General features: G+C 41.2%; 1 protein-coding gene across 1 annotated transcript in view; it reads left to right on the forward strand.

The window, feature by feature from the left end:
- EHF (ETS homologous factor) overlaps positions 13,996–26,404 on the forward strand; it is a 36,232-nt gene continuing 23,823 nt past the window's right edge. Inside the window, exons 1-2 of the mRNA XM_021402795.1 lie at positions 13,996–14,204; positions 16,082–16,304. The gene's annotated coding sequence lies outside the window, so the exon portion shown is untranslated. The remainder of the gene's footprint in view (positions 14,205–16,081; positions 16,305–26,404) is intronic.

Genomic DNA, 26,404 nt, shown 5'->3' on the forward strand with positions numbered 1-26,404 from the left:
GGGATTGTGACCTGCCATGGAATGTGTTAGCTCTTTGGAAATCACTTATTGGTTTCTCCAGACTAGGTCTAGATCACTGTAAACAAGTGGATGACATACCAAATTAAAAACAAAGGCTGAGTCACACAGGAAACCCATCTGATTTTACAGAGTCTGCCTCCTGCAATCTCCAGAGTACTTGCTGCCCTGGCCTTAGCAGTGCTGTGGATGCTGGCTCTGCCACTTGCTGAGGGCAAGCACTGACCTTGTGCTGCCCACAGCCTTGGCCCTGTCCTTCCCAGAGCAGCTGACAGGGAGCTCTGGCAGCTCCTGCTTCCATCTAGTGCCAGGAAGACAGCCAACAAAGGAAGTTGTAAAGATCTTGCTATCTCTATGAAAAGCTATAAAAACTATAAAAAGTTAACGGCATCCCATGACACACTCTCTCACATTAGATGTAGGGAGTCATGCTGCTCTGAACAATAAAGTGACAGGTCTGCAAGGAAGCTGACTGACCCTGGCACCTGACAAGCCCAAGGGCACCAGAACACGGTGGGGCCATGGAGGCAGCCACAGCCCTGTCCTTCAGCTGTGAGCATCCCCAGCCTGCCTACTGCTCTCCACAGCCCTCAACCTCATCCTTCTCCATCAAGCTCATGTTAAAAAAACTCATGAAATAATAAAGAATATATTTTTTTCTAAGGTTTTTCCTCTTTCTCCTCTCCATATATATATTTAACTGCTATCAGTCTTCAGCCAACCTCCAGCCACCTGCAATAGTGTATTATTGGGGGTGTTAAGGAGATGCACCTGCTAAGCGGCTCAATGATTAACCCACTGTCAGGAAGAGACGGGTGTGGGTTCAAACACTTTTTGTTTAAATAGATGGTGGGAAGGGAGAGTCTCTTTCCTAAAGGACTCACATGCTTTGCTTTGCTAGCATGACCAAGATGGGAGGGAGGCAGGTAAGATTGTAGCTGCAGAGTTAGATTTTTCTGTTGGAACTTCTTAAGGTATTTTATGAGGCTAGGAATTATTACTCCCCTGTTCACCTCTTCATGAAGCAAAACAGGCACTTGCCCAAGGCAGACAGTGAGTCAGTGGCAATGTTCAATAGGTATGCCTGGGATTTAGACTGCAACTTTACAGTGCTAGTTTGGCATTCTGTAACAACACTGAAATCCAGAGGGGGAAAGAAAAATATGTTGAGACCAAATGACTAACAGTCCAAAGATATATAACTACATCCTATCTTCTCTCATTTAAATTACTTATATGATGCTGTAGAAATCTAATTTACTTGCAGGTTTTTTCTGTTTATTTTCCTCACTGACAAACCATTGAGTCCTATAAGTAGCTACTCCACAGGTTGTCTGCGTGCAGGAATGGAGGCTAGTCACATGGATCTTGAAAGCAGTCCTATTCTTAATATCCTCTGATGCTTTAGAGATGCATCAGTTCATGTTATCTGTTTTGAGATACTATTATTCAAATGCCTATGTGCTATAATTTTCGTGCACAAATCCACTCTTCAGGGAAAAAGAAGAAAAAAAAAATATACTCCTATGGCTCTTACTGTAGTGGTATAGCCATTGCATCTTTGTGCCAAGGATTCCTAAAGTATTAATGATAGAAAATTCAGTGACTCAAGATCAGCCTGTTACTGAAAACACAATTCAGTTTGGTCTTTTCCTACCTAACAGTTTGTCTTTCTTTTAAAACTAAGCTGTCGGAGTGGACTTCTCATTAGCTTCTCTCTGGCTACCTTACAGGTAGCATGCCTTTATAAATGAAGGAAAATTATTGGAAGAATTTAAGCTCTCATTTGCTCCACTAGCAAGAGGAAAGACTTCAGAGAACTTGTGGCTAAATTGCTTCATTCTCTCCCATTCAGAGCTGCTTGGCTCAACCCACACTGGGAATGATTTCTGGGAGGTGACCCAACAGTACTCTGGAGTGTGAAAATTGATTTGGAAACAGAATTCTGATGAGGATGAGACAGTGGGGCTGTGGGAAATGCTTACTCATGATGCAGAAATGCAAATTCATAATAAATTGTGAGTGCAGGCGAATTAATCCAGTGAAGAATGCTTTTTATCTTGTCAAGAGAGGCTAACAGTTTGAAACTGTGCTGTCTGGTGACAAGCCTAGGGTAATAGGCACAAACTAGAACACAAAGTTCCATCAGAAGGTGAGAAAACTTCTTTACCGGGAGGCTGGCAGAGCACTGGAACAGGCTGCCCAGAAAGGCTGTGGAGCCTCCTTCGCTGGAGATATTCGAAACCTGCCTGGACGCTTTCCTGTGTGACCTACTATATAAGGAACTTGCTTTAGCAGGGGATTGGACTAGGTGGTCTCCAGTGGTCCCTTCCAAATTCCTATGGCTCTGTGATTCTCTGCTTTCCTTAGGCATCTTAGTTACAGGTGGATCCAGATAGGCTAGCACACAAAATGATAGCAAGCTGCTATGACCGTTTCTTTTGAGACCAAAGAAAGGAATAGCTTTCTTGTTATTGATCTCAGGCGTGGTCAGTCAAAAGCAAAGGTAACATTAAGTTTTGGGAGGGATACAGAGATCCTGCCTCCTCCCTACACCAGCCAACCGGGATGGGGGAGGGGTAGCCACCTGGCTAGGCCTCCTGCTGTTGTTTTGGACTACTGAGTTTTAGCAATAGCAGAAGCAATAGTTAATGGACCAAAAGTTACTGCTCGCTTAATACAATGAAGATAGCTTTGCAGTGGCAAAGGGAGTGGTAGGTTGATCTGATGTCTTTTCTATCTCAGCTACAAAAGCTAGAGCTCAGGTGAGGTGAGGCAGGGCCCTTGGAGCAAGGAGCAAACTGTCTCCTGAAGGTTACCCACGGACTGCTGTGACTCAGTTTATCAGAGCCAAAGTGACACAACAAGAACAAAGCTTCCAGACAGATGCCAGTTGCACAGCCTAGATGAGCACGGTGCTGATCAGAGCAGTGTTGGTCACTGGGATACTGCTGGCTGCTGGTGTTGAAGTTGTTGGCACATGCCCTCTGCGTTTAGATCTGGGTACTGGGTATTAGAGGGCGCTATTTTTCTTTTTTTTTAAACTGAGCATTTACCATAGTGTTCAGGGTTAAATTGCCAAAAATAATGCAAGGTTTCATCCACCACTGAATTCCTGAGGAAAGGTTTTTAAGGGCAGAGGAGGACTTTGCTGTGCTGGCAGTGACACTGCCCCTCGGCAGTTGCTGAGCCTGCTGTGGCTGATGCACCCTTCTCAGAGGCTGTGAACGTTTCCTGGGGAGACGCATCTAGCTGAAGGTCTTTCGGCCACATCCCTTTTTCTCTCTAGGGCATAAGAAGAGCCAACAAAACTGTACCGTACAGGTCCTGAATATTAGTGAAACAATGATGAGTTTCTCTCTGTGCCTTTCTCAAGGGAACCTGGAAGAGTGATTCAAAGGGCTTTGGGAATGTATTTTTTAATAACACCCCTGGATTGTACTTGCTGCTCTTTGTGTTTGGCTTGACATTTTGTTTACTATAGTGTTTGTGAAATAGGGACAAGCCATAAACATCCATCCAGCTGCACCTCTGCAATGACATGCTCTGACATGCACAAGTACTTTCAGTGGAAGTGTTCCTGCAGCCATCTTGAGAGATCTTTGTGGGTTTTCAAGTCATCCAGTTACGAAGAAAAACAACCATAACATGTTACTGAGGTCACAGGATGAATAAGGCATTATGAATAGTTGTGCTGGAAACAAAAGCTTTGGTGAATACTTGGTGAGAAATGTGGGGGTTGACAGAAGTTTGTAGACCAGTTCAGAATAACGAAGCACTGGGAAAAATGCTAGCTTGTGGGTAATGTCCATGTGAAAAGAGTTTATTCATAAACGGTTTGACGTGGGGACTTATTTCTATCTGAGCTGTGAATCAGTATGTCACCCTCTTGAAGGTAAATCATTAAGTAAAAAATTTAGAGGAGAGAAAAATCGATACATCGGGTTTACTTTATGTCCCAGAGCAGTGAGTAATTGCTTTGCGTTGCTGTAGCAACAGATGGCTCAATCTCTTCAGCTTACACTTCTCACCAGCAGTGTCAGGTCTTCTGCGCAGATCATAAATAAATATGATTATATCTTCTTTGCATCAGAAATTTTGCCTACAGATAAAATACCTTTCTTTTCTATGCCCTTTAAAAGAGGGCATATACTAACATGCCCACATAACAACTTGCCCATTTGCGACAAAGCTTTTCTCCATATCATGTCTTACGGTTGATTCACAACTTCCTTCTCAGTTCACTGGGATTTTATCTGAAAGTTTCAATCAGATGCGTATTTATAAGCTTTTCTCAAATACAGATTGTAAACATCTATAGACTCCCAGAAATGATGCTTTGTTTTACAGGTCTGGACCTGAAACATGGGTGTCGTACAACCTACCTACAGTCTTTCAGAAAGACTGTGTTGGGAAGAGAAATATGTTTCAAATTTCCCGAAGATCAGCCCCATAGTCTTAAATACACAATCATGGAAGCTAAACATCAACTCTGCAGTCACGGGTCTGTGCATACCTTTCTCTGATATGATAAATGGCAGAAGTATAGTGGCATAAACTGATAGCATGAAGTATTAGAACATCTACTTTTCTCGGTCCTGTGAAATCGTAGCGCGTTTATGTTTTCCTCCCTCTGAGACAGATATTCAGATTTTTTTTTTTTGACTTATGCATCTCATTTCAAGTCCACTTTGGTCTTCTGGTCACTCCTTTATCCTTTCTTCCATAAAATAGAGAGTCTTATCACCTGTTAGGAAATTTCCTGACAGAAAGTAGAACTGAGCTGGTAACAGTGATCAGCTGAAGGGATGAATGCTCTCATTACACAAAAGTGCATGCTTAGCAATTATAATATTCAAAAATAACATTGTAGATGTTTTTGTGCTTTATGTTCAGTATTAAAAATAAAATAGTCTACCACAGGTAATTTATGAAAGCAGGTAATAATGAGTTCATTATTGCATAGCAAGCCAACGTTGCAGTCGTGGTTATAGGCCTAGCCAAGGTCTTTGATCTTCTGGTTAATTAATGTATAAATGAAAAGACTTTGGCTTTCATCTCGCATCCATTGGCTAATTATCTCAGTAACTGGTCTCACTCAGATCTCAGTCAGTTCTTATTCAAGGACTTACCCTTTCATTTTCCATCCTCTATACGGGCAGTGAGTCACCAAAGTCATGATTTATTGTCCGTCCTTGTAAGAGATTTGTTATTTGCACAGCTCTGTCCGAGGGACTCATCTGCCTACAAAATTTTCAGTTGAAGCAATTTGAAAATATGAAGGGATGTAGCTATTTCCAGTGACACCGCTGGATGTTAGTTGGCAGGAGCTGATTTTAAATAGGAAAGTGCCGTGCTCAAGGGTTCAGCCAATTATAGGGCTGACCTGTGTATCGTGAGCGTAGTACTGCAGTCTTCTGACATCTTCCTCTGCTCCCACTCCATCAAAACATGAAACCCATGAGTGTGAATAAGATTCTGTGTTAAGAGAGCATCTGAAAAAGCAATGAAGTTGAATTCTGAGGTCTGACAGCATAGGTGTTAAGAGTTCATTCTGTCAGAAGTGCACAGCAAATAATTTCCTCTTGCAAAACTTTGTATCAGTTGGAAGCTTCCTATTGGCTCTAGGATCTCAACAGAAGATTGTGGTGTAGTTTGGATTCATTTCCAAATGTTGCAAATGGTCACTTCTATTTAGATTATTTTAGTCAAAATAGTATGTATGTTATATATGTATTTATATTCTAAATTTATGAAATGCAATCTGCATTATGTTTTTAAAAAGTGTACTTTTTTTTTATACATAGGCTGTGGTTTTTGCCTTGCATCTCAAAAAAAAGCTTAATTGCCATCAAAGAAAGCCTAGCAGATGATTGCAAGACTCTCTCACTCTCTCCTTTTCCTTCCTTCTCTCATCTTTTTTATTCTATTCGTAATAATAATAATTCCATGTCCAGCAGGAGAATTAAGTTCCTATCTTGGAACTTGCAGACCAAAAATGTTATGTTAGGACACTAAGACATACATCCCACAGCTTTTATTTCTGTAAGCAAAATACATTCCTTGAAGAATTATGTTCCAAAGTAGTCCTGGAAATCCACAGTTGTTAGAAACTCACATTATAGTGATGTTCTGGTGTTAAGATGATGAACGCTTGGAATGGCAATACTGCTGAGTTGCCTGCAAGTTCTGGTACTGTTTCTTCTTCTTTGCATCTTTCAGTGATGATGCTGGGAATGGAGCTGGTTATATGCAAGTCTATTATGTGGAAAAGGTGGTAAAGGTGATATTTAGCAGTTCCTTAACTGTTGCTTTCAGGAGGATGTTCTGTTATTTTTTCCCTATTCACAATTGCACAGGAACAGGAGGCAACTTTCTTTGAACTTGTACCCTTATGGACAGTGGATTTCAAGGTGCTTCAGTTCCTCTACATCTAGCACTATTAGAGATGTGGGTATGGATGTGATATATAGTTTGAAGATGAAAGTAACTCCAAGTAGTGTTGCAAAAGGAATATGACAGTGGATTACAACTGGAGCATTTGGATGAACATGAACAGGACGTTCCAGATTATAATAAATGTCTGAATAGTCTCACAAAGAAGTGGCACAAGTACTACCTCTACAAATACTTGAGACTATGTAACATACTAGTTACAATGGAAGTTTTAATGGTTTCAATTCAGGAAATATACCTCATTGATCAAGGAACTGATATAGATGGTTAAACACAACCCTAGGGCCTTTATCATTGTGGTCTGATCTCTTAGCTGACACTGTTTTCAGCAGGAGGTTGGTCTAGACACTTCCTGAGGTCCCTTGCAGCTTGAATTATTGTATTAAATAAATACATCCAAATGTACAGTGGTAGAAAAGAAATACAGAAAATGGCTACTTATTATACAGTCCTTAAGTTGAAAAATCCAATATTTTCCCATTTTTCACTCTTCTCTCCCCTTCTCATCTTCTCTCTTTCCTCTCTCTTTTATTCCTTTGTAGATCTGGAGCATATTAACAAAATTTCCCATGCTAGCAGTGTTTTGATCCAAGAACACACTTGTTGTGCACTTTCTGTCTGTATTCAGAAGTGTTCAGAAGTAAGCACATTGTGCCAGTGACCATTCCGGATAGATGAAGACCAACGGCCAAGTGATGTAGTTGGCAGTAATGAACTGCCAATTCATTTTATTTGCAACAGTGCAATCTCCTGATACAGAAATCCCCATAAAGACCAGGTCCATCCTTTCTTCTGGATGTGGCTGATCCATAGGTGTTTCTCTCAGGTACATTCTTAAGGCATTTCTGCGATGTGTATACGTGTGTAGGTGCATGGTGAGGCCAGCTGCCTGCTAAATCAGCAGGTTCACTTCACTCTTTTTGGAGGATCAGCTCCACTACTAGTGTGATTCCAGAAGACATCTGCCTATTAATATGTCCTCACACTTACACAGATTTATTTTCACACAAAATAGACTTAAAGAGTTTTCATATTGAAACTGTGTGTGAGTAGGACTGGCCACAGGGCACGAGACCAGCGGTGGAGATTCCTGAAGAACAGAACTCCAGCTCCAAGGCTTTTGCTAGCTTACTAGAAGAAAAGGGAGCAGCTCAAGGAGGGACTCACTCCTTTGAAATTCAGGGCAGTGTTGCTGTGGGTCACTGAGTCTAGTTTGCAAGCCACAGAATGAGAATGAGTCCTACTAAAGTCACTCCAATTTTTCTCATTCTTTCCTCCCACAGATGCACCATGCCAGCTGCTAAAAGCCATTTCAGAAAGGGCATGGGAGAAACCTGGGAGAAGGCTTTTCTTTTTAAATAAATCAACTAATTAATTCTGAGTAATGCAATGCAATGTAGTAACCCTGTATAGGGTTGATGAAGTGCCAGCTTCATGCCAGTGTGCCTCACTGCACTACTTGAGATTCTGTTCACATGGTCACTTTCCAGGATCCATCAGCCTGGTTGGTAAAAGGCAGTGCAGCTCTTCAGTGCTTGCTGACCAAACAGCTACATACCTGAATAAAATTGGCCCCTTCTCCGGGCAAAAAGAATGTACGTGTACTTTCAGCTGAGATCATGCCGTATATCATTATGACCTGCCAGATCTAAGAATCAGAAAAGTGAGACAGTCACAGAGTAAGAGGTGTCTGGGTTATATTATAGCTTTCAGACACGGGCAGCCCATTTCAAAGACTAATGCAGCAGAACCCTAAGGACAAAGGCTGAACATGGAGCATGCAAGGATATAACATATATATCTATTGAAAGTTTCATATTTCTTTTTAACTGCTAGCAAAGTTGAAGTTTAGTAAGGAAAGGGTGCACTGTTTCAATTTCATTATACAAACAAATAAAAGTACTTGCAGTTCCATGGAATTTTAACACAGTTAATCATAAACCTGATATTTGCATCTCATGGGCATTGAGCATTGTGTAGATATTGGAGTTGGGATAAACTGGTTTGGAAAGGTTTGCCTGCTATAGCTGTGTCCAAGGGTTAACCCTGACTTCCCTCACCGATGCTGGCAAAGGAAATCCTGTCATGATTGCAAAGACTGGAGGATAGCCTATGAACTGTTCACATGTCATGCTGTCTTGCAGGTAGCTGCCTGCTTTGAGATGTCCCCAAAAGATCTGCTCAGGTATGATTCCTAAGGCCAGCTTGAGCAATGATGGCTTGGGCTTTTAATGTCCTTTGTACCTATGCAGATCTTAGGTCCCTTCATTTGCTATTGTTCAGCTATTCCAGCTTTGCATTATGGCAGACATATCCACTCCCTGTCTCTAAAGGCTGAAATCCTGGAGGCCTCTAATAGCTCTTCTCAAATGTACCAATCTGAATGCACTCAGCTCACATTTATGCACCAGGACAGACATATACATAATGAGTTTGTTACTTTGTCCCCTCCTCAGTCATGCAGTCATGTAATGCTCACCCACACGCATGCAAGCATTCATGAAAATGCACTTATACAGAATATTATTACTCTTCAGTGTCATGAAGAGTGAGAAGCTCGGTCACCCATGTATTCATGCTGCCATGGGTCTCTGTTGGGCGTATTCCTAGTTGAGTAACCCAAGGGAGCAGCACTGGTGCCATAAATTCCTCATAACTAATCAAATCCATAGTCTCCCAGTCAGACACCTGGCATCCCAGACTGTCTTCTCTCTATTCTGCTGGGGCCTGTGTTTTGCTGTCTGTCCTTGAACTGCTTTTGCTTTAAATATACGCATGGGTTTTTGTGTCTAGGGATGTCCTTGACTCCTTGTCTGTATTTCATTTTGTCATTCCAAGCAGCTTATAAGGGTGACTGCCTTGAAAAATAGCTGACCATGGTGTGAACAACTTAAATTTTCCAGTAATTGTTGCTGCTATCACTTTTCATTCCTATTTTATAGACTCTTTTGTCTGTCCTTACGATGCGTAACTGCTTTTTTGGTGGCCTATTGTGCTTACTTTTTAATCTTCTGCTTTTCCAGTGCATAAAGAAACTACATGTGCTACTTTTAGGCCTCTGCTGGAGATATCTCAGATCAAATCCTCTCTTCTGAACAGCTTTTGATGTTGGGAATACTCAAACCGTATGGATTCTTCATGGGTTTACAGACAGCACAATGAACTCCTTATGAAATCCAGCTTCCTTAAATTGGGAAAAGTTTCACTGGAAAAGGAATAGGATTAGAATTGAAATGCTGCAGGTGCGATTTACTTATCATTTGTAGATTTCCTAAGAGGTTTGACATTATATGCTGTATATGAAATGCCAGCCTCAAATACTGTGATGTAGAGTCACTGATGAGGGCCTATGCACAGGAATGAACTTGAACATCTGTCCAGCCATCCTACAGTGCTTATCCCTACTTTTTCTTCCCTGTAGTTCAATAACAAGGTGTCCACGTGATGCAAGATCTCTTTCTGAGCTCTCTAATTGTGCTCCAGATCCAACATCTGAGAAATCAGTGGCTCTGACTACAGAGTTACCAATGGTCCTAGTGCAGGCATCCTTCCATATTCAGCAGAACTGAGGAGAGAGAGGTACAGCACTCCTAGGAATGGCTTGCCTCTTCTGGCCCCAGTGGTTTTACCGCATTGCAGGTTGTGAATGTACCAGGAAAAGTATCTGCCCAACTACAAGTTTATCTTGCTGAATTTGTACTCTTTATCTTTGTGCATTACTTTGTGCTTGCATTCATGGAGAGATAGTTTTATGTTCTTAAAATCCAAGTTTGATTTGTTTTGGTCCCAGCAGCATCAAAGTATTTGCTAAGAGATTGAAACCACAACAGATAGAAAAGACCAGTTAGGTCATTTTGCCATGCCTATTGTTTCTTAACATCTGCTATTGCATAAAGTTATGATGCCTTTTCTCTGAGAAAGCATTCCACAGTCTAGGCTCATAATAATCCCCATTTGGGCTTAGAAATTCTTAATGACAAAACACTCAATCAACTATTTCTCATCACCTTTGATGCATACAGCCCTCTGATATGAATAAATGATTACATGTCCATCATTTCTGACAAAAAGAAACACCACTGAAAAGAAGGAAACTTTATGTGACAGATAAATAGATTATTTTTGACTCCTGAACAGACAATACACAGAGCTATGTTCACAAATGCTGTTGGATATATATTGTTAAAATCTCACAGAAGTTCATGGGACTGCATGGATTCATATGGATGAAAAACATAGCTTTTAAGTCTTGTAAATGGTTTCTTGCCAATTGATTCTGGTGACTCCTTACAAAAATTTTTTTCAAGTGAAAAGCAAAACAAATCAGATACTGCACTGGATTGAATGATCTCCTCAGTGGTACATGTCCTTATTTGCCACAGCCGTTATTTATTATTTTGAATGTCTCTCTCCCCATTTCTCATACTTGTTTACTCCAATCAGTGTGAGCAACAATGGAAGCTCTTGCACAAAGGAGTGGCTGGATGCCACTGCGCTGTTACATTGAGTTGGTTTGACCTGCACACTGAGGAGAATGAAACAAATACGTAATTAATAATAAGCCCATACTCTCTAGGATTTACATTTTTCCTTCAGTGTTTGACTAGGCTATTCCATTTGCCCTGCTGGTTCATTTTAGGCCTTTGCTACTCTTATCTTTTCCATGGAAAGCTTAACATGTTATTTGTAGTTTTATCTGGTTTCTACTCTATCCTCAGCTCAGGTTTCTATAGTTTTTATCCCACAATATTTCTCATGGACAGAATTGCAGTGATCCTTGCAAAGATTCTTGCATGTTTTTCCTGTAAATTGTTGAAGTAACAGATAAGTGCTGATTTCAGCCTTGTCTTCACCTTTGGACTGGCACAATAAGAGAGACCGCTGTGGATTTTTCTCTGAGAAAACGTCCATCCCTCTGTTCTCCTCTGTGAAAAGGAGACCAAAGAGTCAAGACAGAGGCTCTGTACCAGCAAAAAAAGCAGTGCTTAGATGGTACCTCTGGCTGGCAGTTAGCTTTGGTGGGAGGTACTTGAGGGGATTCACTTTTCTCTCTTTTTCATTGGAGTGTACAGCATCCCTTCCAAGGCACACATGGTTTTGGAGGACTTCCCTTCGTGACAGCATTCAAAACCAAAGAGCTTTGTTATTCAGCTTTTTCTAGTTCACCAGTTCCAGTTTAGAGCATGTTGTTGGTCTGACAGCTGGGGGATTGTGAGGAAGCTGAAGAAATATTAATGCATGTAGCTGTGTAGGTTTAGAAATTGAACCTTCCTAGAATCATATGCAAAGGCGATACTCTGTTGGGGCCATTGCCTAGCTTCTCATTGTTACTACCTTAGCTTATAATTTATCCAAATGGTGACCAACAGGGCTCTAATGAGTTTTGCTTTAGGTTGAATTTGTTTGGAAAAATCCAGACAAAATGCTTGAGCTGTTTTCTAGACTGATCTCACTGTTTGTTCATATGCAGAAAAAGACATACTCCCTTCCTGGGAGAAAGATAATCTGATGTATGAAACTGCTGAGCGCTAAGATCTAAAATGGAAGTGAATGGGAGACTGCTTTCAGTACTTCATATAATTGTAGTGCTCTCAATACACATTCTTAGGCATCTCAGAATGGATACCTTGCATTATTAAACACCTTTACCATGATCTTTTTAGAATTCCCCATTAGAACAAGGATAATAAATTATTACATTCTTACTTTACTAAGGCAGTATAAAGATAAATGTTTTGGTGCTAATACAGTAGTATTAGTGCTAATGCATTAATATAATGTGATACATTGCTGTACATGCATTAAATGTTTATTTATATTATGAATTAATGTGTTACTATAATACCTCAAATACCATGAGGATTAACACCATAAGAAAACTCATGAGGAAATGAATCAAGTTTTCAGAGCAACTTTGATTCATGTGCAGCAAATACAGCTGAGGGCCACTCCCTGAATACATAATGTTGGTTAGCTTAGCTTCAAATGAGTACCATTTCGTCTCTGCCTTAAGTACAGTACTGCTTAACTTGTCACAATGTTAATAAGTCCTTCTGCTTCTTCTGTATGCTTTCTGTATTATTTATTTTAAATGTGAAGTGCAAGGGCAGTTGTCTTAGCATTGAGTATCCTGTGGGTTAAGCCCAGAACGAAAGCCTAGCTCAGGCCTCTGCCTGATGAACTGAGTGTTGCTGTTGGGCCAAACAGGGGACCCACTGGAAAATTTGTCTTTTCAGAAGGATGGATGTAAACAGAAATAGCCTTTGTTAGCTGTGAACCTGGGAAATGGAGAACACTAAGCGCACAAGGAAGCTGCAGGGAATGCAGCTCCTCAATGTGGAGTCCATTATGTGGGCTCTGATTTGACAACGAGCTTTAAACTGTCCAAAGTTGGATGGATCTTACTGAGAATGGTAAACAGCATGTCCTTAACTCAATGGCCAGTTGTGATTAGTTGTTGCTTCAAACACAGAAATTCCTGAGCTTTCCAAAGAAAAAAGCAGGAGTAGTTTTAACTGTTAATACAAAGAACAATATTATTTTCTCTCTTTTTAAATTTCTTGGACACATATATACACTACAAAGGATGAAAATTATCCAAAATATAGTTGCATATGGTTCCCATGATGGAAAATTCCAATTTATCCAAACAGCTAAGGGTGAGAATTCAGAAACCTGTGAAGAAAAAATTACGTCTTGCAAGCCTAGGTAGTGTGCAACCTTAGTAACAGGTAGTGCTTGCCTATAACATCGAACCTGTTTGAAAATAGTTGTGGTTTCTCTGATGTTTTTATAGAAATTGTATTATTTTCGAGCAAAGTTTATGAATCACTTCTGATTTTGCTGCAAAAGAATGAAGACACATAATACACTGAATTCTGATTGCTGGGCATGTCTAACTTACACATCAGCTTCTTACACTTTCCTTTTGATATGCCACTGGAATTTAACAAATGAAGCATAGAAAAATATCATTGGAAAAGTAGAAATTATCATACATTTGTTCTCTGTTTTCATCAGGTGTCAGACGCCAATTTAAGAATCTAGACAGATTTAGATAATTTCCTCCATGCTTGATGGTTGCAATTAAATTAATTCTGAGAATCTGTTCTGACACTAGTACCTTACAGTGAACATAGCTCCTAATTAGAGAGGTTTTCATGTTTCCTCTGCCATCTAGAATTGTGTGGGGACCAAAATCATGCTAATTTTGTGGTTCTAGTGCTGCAGAAGGATATGAAGAGGGAAAGGTCTGCCTGTCTCCAAAAGCCACCTGTAATACTCTCTGTGCTGAACCACATGTAAGTGTCAATAAGCATAATCAGGAGCATGGGGGCAGCATAGCTGGCCTGGTAGGGCAGTGAATTGAAGAAGCCACCACCCTGTGTGGCACCCTGCCTTTGAAAATAGCACACTACTAAATAATGCATGCTGGTATGCCGGCCAAGTTAGCCTCACCTTGCCCAGACCTGTTGGTACAATGTGCTTTTTTGTCTGTCTGGAAGTATTCTGGTCCGTAGCAACCAGAGCTGTCTCTGCCCTTGGGAGCTGAGACAGAAAAGGCTTGCAGCCACACAAACAGAAAGTGACATACCAGTCTAAGTACCATATTTGAATCAAAGTTCTGCCGCTTTTGCTTGTGTCCTTACTGAGAGTAGGAAAAGTCTGATATCCATAGCTATGTTGAGATCCTGTGGTCGTATCTTCCTGTGATGCTGCTGCAGCATATGGTGAGACGTTCATCTTCTGCATTTACTCAGTGGGATGGTGCAAGAGGTGGTGGGTTCCTTGTTAAAGATGCCCTTCCAGGGAAGGGAAACACTCTTTATTGCTTTCTTATTCTTTGCTCACTTCTTAACTTTTTCCTGTTCTCCTGCTCTGGATTGATCATTCACGCTGATATGATGATAAGACATTATTTTAATGATGAAAGCTTTAGTATGAATGCTCACCCAAGAGATGAACTGGTATGCAAATACTTAGACTCAGTGACATGAATGCTTAGAGAAACCTCATAGATACTTGACCTACTTGTGAAGACTCTGAACAGTTGCCTAGCTGTTTTCATTGACATCCTTAGCCCTTGGTGTTGTAATTCCAAGGTGGTACTGCTCCCCAAGATGGAAATTTACAGCCTCCTTCTTCCCCAGGGTCAGCTTTCTTTGATAAGTGAGAATCATGGTGAGCAGCCATGGAACTTGACTTTATCCTGGGTGAAAAGCAATGGGATCTTCTCAAACATCACTTGTGTTCAGGCACACCGTATTAGTGTGAAAAAATCCAACTTCGGTTTTATTATGATTGGTGTGGATGATATGAACAAAGGTGACATTCTTTGAGAGTGAGGTCCACTATTAATCTTGAAATCAGGTTCAGAATAAGTAATGTGTCTGCAGTGTTTCCTCTACACTGACAATGGTCCTGATTAATAATTAATAGTATCTCTGAATGTTGAAGGACGATTCATTCCCTGTGCTTGGTGAATCTAGCACCAAGAGTTCTTGCTGGCATCTCTTGGGAGGGAGATCTATGATCTAGATGAGCCCTGGAACCAAAAGTGAAAAGTGGCTGGAAAATTCATTTTAGAGAGACCACTGAAAAGTCACGGAATAAAAATATTCAGTGATTCTTGTCTTATGCACGTAAATTAATGAAACCTTGAAACCTTCCGATGTCAGTAAATTATGATAGATGAGGATTCATATTCTAGGTACCACATCTCCTGCACAGGTTGCTGGTTGCAAGCTGGAGAAGTAACTCACACATGAATAAAGCCAGATTCTCAGAACTGACTGTTGAGACCAGTTATTCCATGAGGAAACAGCCTTTCTGTGCTTTTTCTGCTCAGTTGAGAGTTGAACTCAGGATTGGATTAGTGAAAGGCTCTAATCCAGTGCCCTCCCTGTGGCTTGGAGGAGCAAAGAAAAAGATTTTGCCTGACTTCTATGGTTTGTGGAGTGCCTTAAGAAAAGTTTTAGCTCTCCCTTGCTGGTCAGAACCCTAAGAATCAGGAATCTTAAAGCAGATAAAGGTAAAACCAGACACTTCACCTGCAGATTTTCTCCCTTGCTAATCTACGTATAGCTGTTTTTTCATACTCATCCCTATTTACACATATCCTAAAGAGTTTTTCCTATTTTTTCCTTTTTCTTTCTCTCACATACCCAGAGAAGCTGGAAGAACAAGAGACTCCCCCTTATGCAGACTCATTTGTTTCACAGGAAGCTCAAAGTATGAGAAGAAACAATCAAGTCTGTAACATTGGCTGGTCCAATCCACCTGCCTGGCATCACAGGACTATTTTCTACCATGCATCTTCTAATGTTATTTCCAGACTAATTTAAAGTTAGGACATTCCTGCTTTTCAATTCTCCTCATTCTAATTATAATCTCTCTATCTACCTGAAATAACCTCCATTAAAAAAAAAAAAAAGGGATGGTCTTAAAAAAACAACTACAAAGAAATCAATCCCTCATCCATTACCAGGTTTCTCTTTTGTTCTGGAGCCACACGTGTAACCTGGTTAGACCTGTTCTCTTTGAATACTGAGGACTGAGCTGGCCTTATGCAAATGTTCCCAACCTCTCTTGGTTGTTGTCGTTGCAGACCCAATCAAATGAACAGGAAGTGACCTAAGGAATTCCCCCATTGGCTGCCTGAGTGTTCAGCAAAATGTTTTAAAATTAATATCACATCCATTTATCTTCACTCCTGGGAGTCTTTAGGAGAGATAACCTAGTACCTGTGTTTACCCAACCTACCGTTCTTCAGACTGTCTTCCCATTGCCTCAGTTAAGGATTTCCACTCCAGAATCTGCAGCTAAATGAGGTAAGGTGTCTGGGTTATTATTTTTTTATATGCTTCCTTTAAATTAGCACCAATGGAGGGGAAAAAAAAAAAAACTGTCTGCTGGACTCATGCCCACCCTACCGAGCCCCTCCCTTGCCAGGTTGGAACAGGAGCTAAGCTTGTTAGTTCAAAAGGCTTTTTTAACGTTACAGTATATACTTCTATTTACCTATTTTGAACTTGCACCTTACTTATGTTTAAATAATCTTGTTGTGTTTATGTTTGATTGGGGCCAGATCTACTACCTTTACTCACACAGAATGTCATTGACCTCAGACTGAGCCAGTGGCTTCATCAGAATTATTCAAAGTTTCTGAGGATCCTTGTTATTATGATATACCTAAGAAAAATAATATTGTGGGTCCACAGTGTGCTGCCGTTGTTCCCAGAGAGGTCATCTCTTCAGTAAGGCAAGGAGAGAGAAAGTGGACTTTCTCATTACCACTAGCGACCTATAACAGAGAGACCCTTCACTAGGATGGCGTTTCTGCTGTTTTTAGAGGTGTGGTATTGATGGTGATTGTGCTGATGACAAACAAAAATACTAAAGGAGTTTGTAGTTTGGCCCAGCTCTGTCCTCAGGGTAGTCTCGTGGCAGCTCCAGCAGTGAGGGGGGATCTGTCGCTCTCAGTCCCTTCTAAGTTAAAGCACCCCAGAGAAGGAAACTCAAGCACTGAGTAGGTAAATACAGTGTGAGCAGAGGCCTGCAGAGTCTTTGCTTGTTTAATTTGTTTCTCTTCCAATGGTAATTTTATTTGAATAGAACCAGAATTGGCCCGTTAAGGTATAGACACAGCAAGAAAGAGACTTTAAAAGTTCTGTTTAAGTAATGATAGAAGTGTATGTAAGGAAAGAGTTAATTTGAAATCTACAATGGTTGTGTAAAATATATGTGATGGGCATTGTGATGAATATTTGTATTTCATCCCATGAGATATTTTAAGCAGGTGCTCTTGTGTATATACAGTTTCAGAGTTATTTAATTTTATCAGTAGTGAACTTTTAGATTACTGCATCTAAACATATATCACGTTTACTTCTAAGTTACATCCAACTATCCTTTTTTTCATATTCATTTTTGAATTGAAACTGGTTTGTAAAGATAGAAATGGACCTTGAGGTAAAAGTTTTCACTGAATGATTTTACTTGTACTCTGGTCACATGGGACTGCGTTAAGCATAGCTATCTTGTACCAGCATTTCCTGTAATTTGTGAAAAGTTTAGAGGGGTAATAATAATAAAAAGCACTCCTTTAAGTATTGTTTTGATAGCAAATTTGTGGGTAGCAATTTAAGCCACTTTTCTGACATCTGTTTTGCACTGTAGAAAGTAACAGAGCTGAAAAACAGAGCAGGTTTATATTTAATGCAAATGTGGAAACCAAAGAAAACAGTTGCAATTAAAACTAGAAAAACAATAGGATTAAGGTACTTTACCAACAAATATCACAATTAATGACAGTTTAATTCCTGGCCCTTGCAGGTTTTAAAACCAGAAGTGATTGCTGTGATAATAGCAGGACTTCCCAGAATTTTTCAGAGTTATAGGGCTTGAAGTAGAGCTTATCTTTTGGAAAACTTCCAATCTTGAAAAGAAGAAAAAAAAGCCCATAAGTCCAACAATGGGAAATTCACCAGAACTTTTAAATTAACTGCTTAAACACTGTTCCCCTAAAAATATTTTGTCTCATTTTCAGTCTGACGTGGTCTAACTTCAACATTCAGCCACCCGGTTCTGTTATCTTTTCATGGCCAACACGAAATTCCCCGGGTCACAAATTTCTGTTCCTTATGGTGGTAGCTGTGTTGTTGCTGTGAACAAGTCCACCATCAGTCTTGTCTGTGACAAATGTCTGAGTTCCGTAGGCTCTTCCATCTCATGGAGAAATCTGTGCTAGTTCCACTGTAAATTTTTCTATCCTTTAATCTCTTTCATTCCCTCTGATTTTTCAACATCCACTATAAAAGTCAGATGTTGGGACCAGTCACAGGCGGTAGGAGCAGCAAAGCCCAGCTCAAAGACAATATGAGTCTGTATATCTGTGTTTCTGCCCCCAGAAGTGTTCCCCCCCCCCCCGAAAAATTGATGTATGCCCCTTTCTGGAAGTTCTGGGTCAGAAGTTTATAAAGCATGGTTGGTGGTTGGGGCTTTGTGGAGTCATTGTCTTCCAGATCCCCTTCTCACCTTCATGCATTGGTCCTACATGCAGAGACAGTGTTACCATCAGTAGTGCTGATGTTGTTTGTTTGCGCTTTATTTTTGTTTATTTTTTCTAATCCTGGTGGTAATCATCAATCCCACAAGACAGTAAGAGTCCCAAGTCATAGTAATAAAGAATCCTGTATCAGAACCGGATAGTGCTTCTGCCCCAGCAGAAATTAGGTAACCCTTCATACCCGTTTGTAAGGTGACAACAATTCTTATTGTCCAAGTCATGGTGAGATCAGTTAATAGAATGTGGTCTTTTTAACATGGGAAATATTATTTGCTTGTCATTATTTGCTTGTGGTATTGCCACAGTGATATCATATTACTTCAGATATTCTCAAGTTGTTACGAGTTTTCAGACATGGTGAAAACAGACTGTTGGAGAGCTATACTAAGTCAAAATTAAATAATTTGGCTCCAACGGAACTTACTTCAGTTCTTTTCATTACCAACGAGTTTTACTGTTAAAATCAGTACTTGCTCTGTCTGGGAGGTGCGAGGTAACAAATTGCGATGGAGAGAGATCAAACTAAAAAGGAAAATTCATCTGGAGACACAGATGAAGAGAGATTAGAGAGGAAAATGAAGGATTTCTGTAGGTGCGTCTGTGTCCAGACAGGACTGCTGTGTTAGTCTGTTGCCTCTCCCACAGCAAATCAAACAACAAAATTCTAGGAGGAGTAATTTCTACACCTGCTGAAGAAGTATATATGGTCAATTCTTAAAGAAGAGGATGAATGACTTTGTTGCCACAGTGAGCTCAGAGAATTGTCTGTGACGCCTTTCCAGAATCGATACTTCCTATCCCTCCTTTGTTCATCCCTTACTTACTCTTCATAAATATCTAGCTTAATGTTGGGACCAAATCATTCGATCTTCTCCCAGCAGGTTTTACACTCATTGCAGCATTATCTGGGCTTGTTTTGTGGAGTCTACAGTAACACGTTTTCTGTTGCTGTTGATGTGCTCCAGTTCGTACAGAAGTGTCTGAGCTCTGTCTGCAATACAGTGAATGCCACCTCCATGGGCTGAGGCACTAGCCCATGGTACTGGGACAGTGAGACAGAGCTAACTGGCTTAAAAATTGGTCAGTGTGCTGAGACTAAACTACAGACAGATGAATAACCTCTTCTTGTTTTGATGGTAGCGTGACCACCCTTTATGGGATCTCCTATGGTCTTGCAGTGCTCTCTTTCTCATAAGTCTTCCTACAGTTGTGGAGGGAGGTATTCTTGCTGAGGACTAGATGTTTCTGCAGTAAACAGCACATGAAAAGAAAAGGGTCACAAACTTAATTGTCTGTTGTCATTGGTAATGACACATGATGTTAGGATGTGGTAGAATCAAATATAAAGGCATTGCTGCACATGAGGAAATGAAGAGAAATGCTAACGATTTCTGCAGCTTGCGCAGTTTGTGATGTTTTGTGAAGTCTCTTGTCCGGTCTAGCAGCTTAGCTACTGCTAAACTTTCAAGCATAAACCCATGGAGTTTTCTTCCTAATGGTAAGTGCCTCATGGGCACCAAAAAAATCCAACACTATCTTCAGCAAACCCACTGGCTGCGGTCACCCAGCCAACCTCAAGGGTGCTGCAGGTGTCTGCTGCTCCTTCTCCCTGTGCTGGCCTTCAGCCCATGCTGCAGTTTGTGTGTATTTTGGCCCCTTATTAACCAGGGACACTGCAAACTCGGAGAGGGCAAAATTCATGAGTAAAACTACTGATAGAAAGTGTAAACTAAGAAGGATTTGTTCATACAGGTGGCATATGGAAAAGTAAGGATTAATTTGGTTTCTGGGGAAGTTACCTGTCTTTCTTAGTATGAGAGATGTTTTGAGCTTTATTAGGAGTGCAGCTTGAACCAAATCCCTCACTGAATGCCTAAAATGCTTGGGACATTTGTTGGTCATTGGCCTATAAAAGGGTGAAAATGAGTAAACATGGAGTCATGTAGCCAGTGGAGCAACCAACTGGCAGTTGGCATTTTGTGCGTCTCTCTATGAGGAAGATCCCTCAAAGGCTCCCTTTCCAAAAGCTGACATTGCACGTAGTTATCATTATCTATTCCTTTGCTCATCTTGTGAAATGTGTTCCACAGGAAAGAGTATGAGAACTAGTAGAAAAAACAGCTAGCTGGGGCTGGGTAGTCACTGGTTATAGACCAAAGAGATTGGGCAATGAAAAAGGATTGATTAGCAGTGGTGAAAAGAAAGCCATTCTATTTACTTAGAGGATCTGCAAATACGAAGAACAAAATAAAAAATCCTATCTATTATGGTGGACATATATTGATGTAATCTCTTAAGATATTTCCTCAGTTCACAATCATCTGTAGACAGAAAATCTTCCTGAGCCCCTGCAGGTCTGTAAGGATTGAGCTTCTATGTGTAAAAAATATACTCTATTGTCCAGGTTTTTGGTGCCACCGTCATAAAAAAAAAAAAAAAAAGTTTCTGTTTTTCAGAAGTGCTCTGGGTTCTCTCTTTCATCTGGCAGTGAGCAGTAACTAATTTATATTGCTCTATTATTAATGATCCTGTGTAAAACTGCCCAAAATGCTATGGTCAGGAATGAGACTAAATGCACAATGTAATGATTACCCCCAAACTTTCTTAATGGTTTTTACTGAAGCATATAATTACTATTGCACAACAGTGTAGAAGCTTGCATCTTGATGATGCACTTTCAAAGTATGCTTGGTTAAGCAATTGTCTCATAGATTGGCATGGCTGTGAAGGGGCTTTATCAGGGAGCCAAATTCTAACACATTGAAGATGCTGCTCTCATCTCTTTTGCAGTGGGATCTGCCACACTGCTCCTGTAAAGCAGACTTCACTTGTAATGTTCCCAAGCAACTGCCCTGACAGAGAAAGATGAAAAAGGTTTTAGAAGACTGAATTAATAGGTGATTAGACGAGGGAGATATCCTTAGAGACTTATCAAAAGCGAGATGTACAAAGTGAAATAGATAGAGATTTTCCTTCATTTAGGGACTTGTAGATATCTTTACCCTCCCTAAGACTTTTGATGGAGCTCTAATACTGTGTGAGAACAGGTAGAAACTTATCTTCCTCCTTTAAAATCTCAAATGATTAAATGTTTTTGGATGATAGTCAAATTGTAGTCAATCCAGCAAATCTTTCTCAGTCTGTCTGCAACCACTCCCGATGGGCATACACTCAGACACGCTGTGCAAAGTACGTGCACACGCACATCCCTTATCTCCTGCATGGGCTTTCTTGCTTTACTTTTTAAAGTAGATATTCAAATATTTGCCTGATATTCAGCCAATCTTGTCTGATAGTCTGAATAATTCCTTCATTTAATCCTTTAAAATGTAAAGCGACTTGTGTTCAGTGTATTTTGTCAGCAGGCAGAAATAGGTGACTTGTGCTGTCCTGCAGCAAGCAAGGGGCTGCTCGTGCCAGCAGCCCAAGCCTGAGCTGCCTGTGATGAGTTCCCTCCCTCTGGTTTTGCCCTGTGCCGTGCTCGGCTTTCCTGCAGGAACGCGAGCTGTGTGCCCAGGGCTGCCCTTCCCTGAGCCCCGAGCAGAGGTCGGCCGCTCCTGCAGCATCGGGTGCTGCTGTGTTCAGCATCGCTGTGTTGAGGGATGTGAGACTTGAAGGTTGATGTTAAACACAATCGATGTTAATATCATGTGAAAAGCTAATGAGGTTTGGGGGAATTTAGAAACCAGGTGTCAGCCTGCCTTATGATACAATGCGTCTTCGATATTGAAAAACTGGAAAACAGCTTTTGTAAGGATCTGAAGAAGGATATATGTAAGGATCTCTGCGAACTCTCCCTCCCTAAAATGTTCAAGTTGGTATAGCTCAGATGGTAGTAAATTTCCTGTAGAAGAAAATAGTTGTTTGAAAGAGCCTGGAAATATTTTCATTGGTTTTGTTGGTGGAACCTGTTCCATTCAGCTTGAGGACTAAATGAGATACATTCTCGCAGAGGGGAGCAAAAAGAACTGAGGGAACAGAGCTTTTCTCCCTGCTTCTCACTCCTCCAGCCTCTGTCCTAGAGACCAGCGCACACAAACCACACAGTTGCTGTAGGACCTGGCATTTTTGTGCCATGGATAGAGAACGGGAGATGCTGTTTTTGTCTGTCTCACTGGCTACAGGCCTTTGGTGTTGTTCAAAAAGAAGCTTCCTTGGCCAGGTCAGCCAGTCTGATCAAGACTAGATTAGAATGCAAAAGTAAAAGAGGAAAAAGAAAAGAAATGGAAAGAAGAGAAATAAAAGAAATAAGGAGGAAGAGATATTCCAGCACTTAGTGAAAGAGCAAGACCAGGATTGCAAGCTCCCCATCCCAGCTAGTGTTTGAGATGTCACATCTGGTACCCGCAGAGGCTGTGCTCCAGAATCACCGTGGCAAAACCCCGAGAGGGTCTCCAGGTGCCTATGTGGGCAGGGCCACACTAGGCAAGGGGATGGCTTTCAGTGCAGCCGTCCCGCAGTGACATTACAGCCTGCTGCAGTGATGCCGTAGTGCGGCTTTTGACACTTTCTGTCTTCTACAAACAATTTTGCATAACAGGCTGAGTCGCACTTTTGTTACATGGACAACTTGAATATAGGTTTTTACATGCCAGCTCATAGGGATGGGGATCCTCCCTCTTTGCTGCCAGGAAACTTGCTTTTTAAAGTTCAGTGTGATTTAAAAAAAAAAAAAAAAAAGGCGCCTTGAAATAGCCATGGTTCCACAGAACAGAAGTTTTGAATTTCAGCCAGTTTTGCTCAGGAATTTCTAGCTCTTTTTCGGGATCATACATAGGTCAAAGGCAGCTTTTTTGATTTAATATTTCAAGTGTAGGTTTAATTGTTTGATTAAGTTAACATTCAAATCTACTAGGCACATAACTATGATGCATAGAGGAGATTTGCTTCCGTCTGAGCAGGTCTCTTTTCTACAGAAAATTATTTCCCTTATTTTATGTCTTCTCTTCACTCTAAAAAAAAAAACCCCACGATCATCCTAAGTCATCTGCATGTTGAAATTTTTGCTGGAAACATGATGCAATGGAGCTTGCACTGGAGGATGTGAGTGGGGCTGACTTGTCCATTGACTTGTTATGACTTTAGCACATCATTTCAGCTCTGTGTCTCAATTTTCCTATTTGTCATAAGGAGGCAATACCAGTTCCCTCCATCACTTCTGTGTTTGTGCTATTTACTGCTCTGTCTGCGGACTCTTTTCTACTGCACAGTTATCAGTGCTTCTGCTATCACCATAGATGGATGCTTTTACAGTAGATGAGCCCTGCAGGCTTGGTTTTCAGAAGACCTTAAAACTAGCCCATTCCCAGCTGAGTGCCTGCTTCTTGTGAATTTCATTTATTAATGTTTTTTTTTGTAATTAGCAGCTGGAGGGGTGGGGTGTGCGTAGGTGCACAGGGATAAGCAAACCTTCCCAATGCTTCAGGTTTTCCTTCTCCCTTAGGAAGGATCCTCTTCCCCTTGCAATTGATTTGCTGCTTTTTCCTGCTCATTTTCTAACCACTGCTTTTACAGCTGTTTTTTCTTTACATATTTTGTGCAACGCCTCTTCTGGTGTCAGTCTTGGAAGAGGGTGTTACTTTGCCCTGTTGGGATTTCAGTCAGTGGAAAAGTACGGTGCTGAGCCGTCCTCCTGACACCAGTCTGTTCTGTAGCAAAGGGCTATTTATGAAGCAGGAGAGAGTTCATGTAAGAATCGAAAGAGTACATTTGTGCAGAACCCAATGGGAAAAGCTGTACTGTCAAACCGGCCCAGGCTGTTGAGGCAGATGCCTGACTCTGCTCTTTTGTTTATATTCCAACAAATCAAAGCTGACCTGTGTTGTTATCGGAGTAGAGCAGCAGGTGCAAAAAAATAACTCTGCTGCCAACTCAAACGAAAGGGTAAGGCTAATACCCTCTGGGAGGTATTGAGAAGATAACAGAGGGCCATGCCAGCAACTGAATTAACGGCTCTATTTACGGTGGGTTTTACTTAACAACCTGCTCCGAACACAGGCACATAAATACTCCATTGTATTGTTTAATGCAACCGCTGGAGAAATCAATGGAAACAGGATGGGCAGCTCTCACTGTGCCAGCTGAGAGGCACTATGAAATGTTGCTCCCCTAATCATGGCCAGGAGAGAGAGGAAGCTGCTCTGGGCTTTCACAAAAGCAGGGAGATGTTTTCCACAGCTCCTCCTTGCTTTGCCTGTAGAAGGTGGCTGCAGAGCATGAAAACTTCGCTCCCCCCATTTTCTGGCTGCTTTTAAGGAAGGCAGGAAGCATGAATGAGCTCTTGCTTGTGTTCCAGCACTGTGTGGCTCTGGGAGGCATTGGGCTTCCCTGAAGTCCTGGCTGTGTGGGGCCAAGGCTGAGTGGAATGCCAGGGCAGTGATCTCACAACCTCTTATTCTTAACACAGGTAATACAGGGTGAAGAAATATGAAAGAGACAGCAGAGCTTCAAATAAAGGTTCTTGCTGAACACATACAAATATGCAAGACTAAATGGCAGTCAAAGTAATGGTCAGTGAGCACCACTGAACTGTTTCACTGATAGCTGCCATTTGGCACGATTTACTTCACAAGCACTTGCCCACCTTGGGATATTTCATAGTCCAGAGAGCAGTGCCGGAGGAGCAGGTGTGCTGGCTAGAGCTACTGTCATTCTGGTGGGATCGATACTCCCCAGCCTGACTCTAGGGAATGTGTCTGACTTGAACAAAGCAGTTAATAGTCAGCCGTACAAACCTTCTCTTATTAGCTGCAACTCATGATCCTTCCCATTACAAGCCCTCTGCTGCCCCTGCTATGTCTCTTCCTTGAAACATCCTTCTTCTTTCACGACAGCAAAAGAGTGTGATCGCGTCAGGTTGGGCACCCAGTAGGTTGAAATAATGGTATAAATGCTGCTGTTGACTGGCTTAGACCTCCAGCAAGCTCTACTTGGCCCTCATTTAGGATAGGAAACTTCACTTTCAGCTCCCAGCTCCTCCATCCCAGCTAACTCTGAGCTGTGCCTTTCATGTATTTAGGGAGCAAAATCTATCACTTTGTCAATTGAATTAATCAATTCATGTAAAAAAAAAGTCTCAATGGGAAGATTTGTCTGTTAATCATAAGTAAGGCTTTTAAGTATGAAATCTTAAATGGATGAAATTTATATTCAAGATTTTATCTCTGTTCTTGAAAGCAGGAAATTTTCCAAAGTTAAATCCAGCCTGCTAACAGTTGGTGGTATGGGAAATGAAAATGTCTTTCTGTATTCTCAGTCAGGTTCTGGACAACACCAGAAAAAAGAGCAATTCACCAGTTACTCTAAGTGAGAAGATATGCCAGACTTAATGTCCATAGAACCAACAGGCACCACACTGGAAGGATGTTGATGCAGAGCAATACCTAGGCTGTGTTAGTTGGATGTCGAGAGTGGGGTACTGGCAGCACAGGGAGGCGAAGGCTCAGCCACTGTCAGCTTTGTTATGCCTAGGACTCACTGTGCCTGTGGGGCTGCCATCCCTGCCAGGGAGGTCTCTGCCTTCTCCCTCCTTCCCAGACACCAGAGGCTGCTCGCAGGGACCCCAGAACACCTTCCTTTTTGTGGTACCTGTGTCACATTCCTTGTTCTGTGTGGTCCTCACACAGAAACCAACCCCAAAGAAGAAGCCTGCAATTTCCAAGCAGATGCTCTTTATAAAAATGCGGTGTCTGAAACTGAGGATTTAAAAAAAAAAAAAAAAAAAAAAGAGAGAGAAAAAGGATCTTTTTATTTTGGAAGTAGGCAAATTAGTGGTTGTTACTACTGAAACCAGACTAGTCCCATAAAAAATGAGAAGTTCTGGTGGTGGCAGTGGTTAAAATATACTTCTCCATGAAATACTGG

Source organism: Numida meleagris, chromosome 6 (assembly GCF_002078875.1).
Source record: "Numida meleagris isolate 19003 breed g44 Domestic line chromosome 6, NumMel1.0, whole genome shotgun sequence".
Taxonomy (NCBI): domain Eukaryota; kingdom Metazoa; phylum Chordata; class Aves; order Galliformes; family Numididae; genus Numida; species Numida meleagris.